Source organism: Athene cunicularia, assembly GCF_003259725.1.
Source record: "Athene cunicularia isolate RWA chromosome 1 unlocalized genomic scaffold, athCun1 chr1_part2, whole genome shotgun sequence".
In the NCBI taxonomy this organism is placed as follows: Eukaryota; Metazoa; Chordata; class Aves; order Strigiformes; family Strigidae; genus Athene; species Athene cunicularia.
In genome coordinates this window covers 9,475,465-9,481,464 of record NW_020799092.1, presented here as the reverse complement: position 1 = coordinate 9,481,464, position 6,000 = coordinate 9,475,465, and the positions used below count along the sequence as shown (strand labels likewise).

The 6,000-nt window shown below is 38.0% G+C and overlaps 1 long non-coding RNA gene across 1 annotated transcript in view; it reads right to left on the bottom strand.

The window, feature by feature from the left end:
* Positions 1 to 1,939: 1,939 nt before the first annotated feature.
* The window catches only part of LOC113491409, a 29,669-nt gene continuing 25,608 nt past the window's right edge, over positions 1,940 to 6,000 (bottom strand). The window contains exons 2-3 of the long non-coding RNA XR_003400396.1: positions 5,566 to 5,571; positions 1,940 to 1,953 (exon numbers count right to left, since the gene is read on the bottom strand). This is a non-coding gene — a long non-coding RNA (uncharacterized LOC113491409). The remainder of the gene's footprint in view (positions 1,954 to 5,565; positions 5,572 to 6,000) is intronic.

Here is a 6,000-nt window from a genome sequence, read left to right as displayed (position 1 = left end):
AATATCTTCCTTTTATATACCATTTTGCCTAGCTGCATGTCCTGTACCACCAACAAGGAAAAATATTAAAGGAGTGTTAGATTTCCCCTGCATGAGGAGAATTTCCAAATGGCCATTTAAGGCAGCATTTTGCTAATAGACAAAATAGGCCTGGAAGCAACCTTGAAGTCTGCTCAACATCCTGACCTGAGGTGGGGCCAGCTGAATATTGACTGTTGTTTGCCACATTCTGGCAAGAAGAGATGGTATAGCTATATTCCTGTGAGACTGAATCACTCTGAATCACACAAGCCTTAATATTTAGTTTAATTTATTTGGTAGATATTGCTCTCTTCTCAGATTGTGGCCATCTTTAAATTTCTGCACACAGTGGATCAGATAAACCTTCACTAAAGGTACTCGATATAGTCAGAATTCAACCGTGAAGGGCTGAAATAAAAAACAAATTTCAAATTAAGCTGTAAGAATATTCAGTGCATTCAGTCTTGCAGAGCTCTACACTGGAGTGTTTATTATAACAATTATGCTTACCAACTCAGGGAAAAAGAAGTTGCTTGTATAGCTGACGTATATGGAAGGAAAGCTAGGTAACTAAAGCAATACAAGCAATAATATATACATATTATATATTGCACTATATATATTGCACTACATATATGGTGCAATTTAAAAAAAAACAAAAAAACAAAAACATTAATAGACTGAAAAATGCATGTTAAACAGTAAATATAGTTTGGGAAATTGACATTTATTTATTGATGTTCTGTGTGTAATAAGTAGTATGTGATTAACTATTCATAGCCTCTTATTCACATAGATTTGCAAAAACAAACAGCAACAAAACCCAAACAGAACTTACAAGTATTACTCCCTCTCAACTTGTATATGCTTGCACACATTGTTTCTCTTGTTGTCATAACAGACTGGGTAAAAGTGTCAGTCCTGGGCCTGGTTGTCAAGGCTCACTTGAATAACTGAATTGCATATTCCACCCCTCTTATGGGGAAGAAGTTGCTCAACTCACCACAAACTATGTGGAGGGAAGACAAAGCAGAGACATAGAGAATATACTTCACACTTTCAAAAGGAATAAGCAAGAAGTGGGCACTAGGCAGAAAAAGAGACAAAAAAAAATTTATGCAAAGTCCTCAGTTTTACTGAAGCAGGAGAGATCGAGGTCACTATCAATACTGCAGTGAATAACAGTAGACTCTCTACCATGTTAAAACAGACAAACAAAACTGAACTGCACAAACAAAACCAAATAAACCAGAAACAACTCCCCCAAACCGCCAACCTTTCCACAGCACCTACTGCTGTGATTTGTGGAGGAAAACTCCCCTCCACTCCCCAGACTGTCAGTGCAATGTGAGATATGAAACAGTAACCAGAACTGTGATCCCCCGGGGGACACTAATGCCCCCTGCAGTCCTTCCTGCTGGAGTGTTCTTTAGCAGCAGGACTTCAGCTTTGTCCCCAGTTACAGTGCACATGCACTTACAGGGGCTGCTAATCCGTGTGACAGCAGCAAAGGAGTGAGAAAAGTATTTCACCTATGTACAGCTTTAAGGCCCTAAGCAAGTAAATGAAAATTGGCCCAACTCCTTAGCTACAGCATGAGTAGACATGGGATTTAAGCTGCTTCTCCCCTCCTCTGAGTGTCTGAGAGTATGTGATAACTGCCCAGGATCCCAGCCAAACACAGAACAACCTTACAGCTGCTCTAGAATTGTTTGGTTGCCTGCGAGATGCTGCTGCTGTGCAACCTGCAGAACAGCGTGGTTCTGGCATCCCCATGCCATGCTTGAGATGTGGATGTTGCAGATTCAGCTTTACAAGCTAACCATTGAGGAGTGGATTTATGGTATCTGTGCTCCACAAAAACATGTCATGGACCAAAATGTGACTTGGAATGTATGTCTGAGTTTACCCAGTGTTACAACAAAGGGGCATCTCCTCCCTGCTTCCTTAGCTTTGGAGCCCAGCTGTGCTCAGAACATGGGTGTGCAGGTGTATTGCCTAAAGATCAAAACATAGCCCTCTATTTGTCTTGGCATGAGGCAAAATAGAAGAAAAGCCAGGAAAATTGTCAGGGAACAGACTGTAAAAGAATGTTTAATTCTGTTTGCAAGTGACATAATCGGTACTAACTAAAAGCCTTCAAGTTGCAATTTCTCGTATGTTTCTGTTAATTAGTAAATGTATTATAACCTAATTTGATCTTTCAGAGAAGGTACCTTCTAAGAAAAAGATTATTTTCTCTGAAGTGATGAAACAGGCAGGAGGATACTCTCAGAGTTATTTTTACTTCTTTTTGCTGCTGAAACACAGTGCTCTTATTTTATGTCCATGGCATTTTTACTGGCCTTTTCCCTAGCCCTTTCCATTTTCTTCCTCCTTTCAGGAAAAGTTGTTCTCTGTTTCCCATCTGGTGGTCCTATTACTGTGAAAATAACACATGCAGAAGCCTATTAATTCTGCTCTATGAGAGTATGTGATGGACAGTATACCAGGAAAAGCAGGAGTTTTGAGCCACAGTGTAAGTGCTTATTCCCAGGTTCATGGAGCAGTACTGGCTGTGAAGCTTCCCTCTCTCCCCTTCCATCCTTATTGAGGCTGTGCCTGGCTGCGTGCTTTCATCTCACAGTTTATGGGACTTTGATAAATCAAGGCAACCAAGTTGGTGTCCATTCTTGTCTCATTCCCACACTAGTTTTCCCCTACAACTGCCTCAGCGAAGTCACCAGCTACCCAGGGTGTACCTTTGTGTACCTTAATCCCCATGTAATTCTTACCATACAATCCACTTCTGTTAATGTAGTTTCTTTGTGCGACTTCTTTACTTAAAAGTTTTTCAAGCCTCTTGTCTTCCTGAACTGTGTTAGTAGATGGCTGCTAAGGGAGAAAGATTGCTTTAGTATTTTAAAAATAATGTTTTGCTTTTGATCAAGCAGCTGTTTAAAATGTTTCCAGAGGTTCCATTTTATGTGCTGCCTTTTGGTGGAGACAAACCACTATCAGTAAGTGCTTTTTATGTATTGAAAAGCATATTTTTCCTTGTTTCTGACTTAAGTGATTCTATCTGCACTTAAAGCACACAAATACAAGCGTGTGCAGACACAAACAGCCTGAAGAAAAGCAAGAAGCAAAATAGTACATAAATGATTTACTGCATATCTATTTCACTAGGAGTAGATACTGGGTAACTTTTTATTTGTCATTCAAACATTTTTGAGTTCAGTTAGAGTACTCACAAATGTGAGGTTACTGAGGGATGGAAGCTTTTGCAGGTTTAGAGCTCCAGATTTGATTTAGTTCAAATTTTCTTGTGTAAAATCCTGCTTAATTTTTAAAAGTATGCAGCAACCTAAAATATCAGAAAAATAATTATGCCTAATAACATCATTCTTACTTAGTAATTTTGTTTTGGGGTTTTTTCCTTTTTATTTATTTATTTTTTTTTAAGCAGTATTGATTTATCTTATAAAAGGCTTCCTCTGATTTTAGACAGAACTGAAATCAAATCCCTCAGGCTTTAACTATGAAGCTGAGAAGCTTATTAGGATTTTTAACATTCCAAGTTGCTTTCTGAACAGATTGCACCAGCTAGTTGATGAAACTTGAGCTAATTACTCTAATGTTGACAAATGCACTAGCACAAAAAAAGTCACATTTGAAAAAAAAAAAAATATTGCACCTCTTCAAGAAATGCTAAGTAGGTTCAATGATTTGTAGGTGTAATAGGCATGTTTTTGCAGAGATTTCTTTAGGAAGAGAAGACAGGCAAAAAAAAACCCCAACACAAACCACTATTTATAAACAAAAATGTGTCATCTCTAATCATTTGAAAATTAATGTTAACGAAAAATGCTTAGGATTTTAGAAAATTGAAATAAATCAACTTGATAGTTGGTGGGGTGAGAAACTGCTTTCATGAAGTGGTCTTGCTATGTTGGGGGTTACTGACAATTTCTAAAGAGCCTCTCAGTCTGTAGCACCATACCCAGGAGAACCGGGACAGGATCACTGAGGGCAAACACTAGCTCCGCAGGTTTCTCCTCTGTGCCATGTTAGCTGGTATTGCATCGAGTTCCTTGAACCTTTGTTACCCAAGGTAGGTGAGCTTAGCCTACAAAGTAAAGAGTTGCTGTCACTGAAAGGCTCTCTGCACTTTAGAAGCACACAAGCTATCAGATCAATATATTTGGTTAAATCCAGCCTTAGAACAACTGTAGAGATAACTTAGAATAATTTAGAGATATCTGTAATTCCTGAAATAAGGATAAATTCAGGACTGTACTCATCAATTTTTTTTTTTATTTATTCTTGACTGTGTAGATGCACACTCATAAACGAAGGGGAAGAAATTAGTAAGGATATCATGCTATGATACACTTATTTTAAAGAAAAGCTTTGCAAAAAATGTATAAATTTGAAAATCTGAATATGTGTTGGAGGTAATCCAAACACCCTTAATCCTGCTCAAATTTTGCTTGTCAAAGAATAACCAAAAATGTTACAATGCTTGCTGATATTTCAGCTCATTACTCTTAAAGATTAAATGGAAGCAGTGTGGCTATGACGTGAAGGTTTCCTGCCATTTAAACTTACTATGCCTCAGAGAGAAATGTACCACCTTCTCTTTTTTTTTTTTTTTTTGCTATTCACTTAATAGTTTTGACCTTTTAGTCAATTGTCCTTATCCGTCATTACAGTACATGATCAATCATTTCATGACTTGTCATCTATAAAATATCAGCAAGGGGGAAAAATTTTGTGTTCTATTGCTTTACTTGAGGTTTTTTGTTTGTGGGGTTTTTTTGTGGGGGTTTTTTGTTTGTTTGCTTGTTTGTTTTTTGTCAAAGTATTTTCCTGTTTATTAGGAAGAAGAGTCAAAACATGCTTCAAGTTACACTGGTTTGATCAGCTTCATGGATTTCATGAGTGCAGGTGGAGAAGTTCACTGGAAGCTTATTGTTTTATTTATTAATTTTGGTATTTCTTAATGGTCAGTACTTTAAAATGCACCAAACAAGCCATGTTTGCATGTTACTCTCTTCTGATTTTTTGAGCGATAAACAGAGACAGAAGTAACCAATGACACTATAAACCTGTGCATAGATACACACCCATGTGTACACTTGTGCATGACAATGGTCTGTCTGAGGGTGGTGCTTCAGTTCAGACAGGGCTTCAGGTTTCTGGAGATTCAGATAATCTTCATTTCAACCAACATGTGCAAAGCAAAATTTTCAGGAACACTTGTGTTGCAGGAGCCGAAATAGCACTTACAAAGTCAAAGCATCACTTAACAGGACTTGTCTGCAACTTAAAGCCAGTATGGTGCAAAGATCATGAGCTAGCAGGAATGCTGTAACACAATGTGACACTGCAAACGTTTCAAATTGAGGCCTCAAACCAGTCTGCTGTTCTCAAAAAGGCCTTTCTGCTTTAGGTGTAGTGATATGTAAACATGTCTAATGTTTCTTTTTCCAGAAATGGCATGTAGGCTGCTCCCCCGAGAGGAGCACTCTGCTATGTTCCAGTGAACGGTACAGAAAAGACTGCTGGCTTGTCCACACTGTTGCTGGAGCACAGCACAATACTGTTTGTAATAAGGGTTAAGTGATTTAGGATTTAATGTACTTTTGGAAACCATGCTTTTTGCCTCTCTTGTCTTTATCTTCCTGATTATAGACCAGAGATAATAGCACTTTTTGACTTCCTGCGGGATATTGAGAAAATGAGTGCATGAAAGATTGAGAAAGCTGTAGCTACTGTATGGTGACCCAGTAATGGGGGCACCTAAAGTACCTTTAGGTAAACAACTTCAGCAAAAACATCCACTTGCATCCCTAAACTCAAAAAGATCAAGTGTATGTTTAAAAACTTCTTAAATGGTTTATGTGGTGTTGATTTTTTTTTTTTTTTTTTTTTTTTTTTTTTTTTTTGGTGGGATGGGGAGTTCTTTTGTGTCGTTATTTCAAGGAGGCAGAGTAC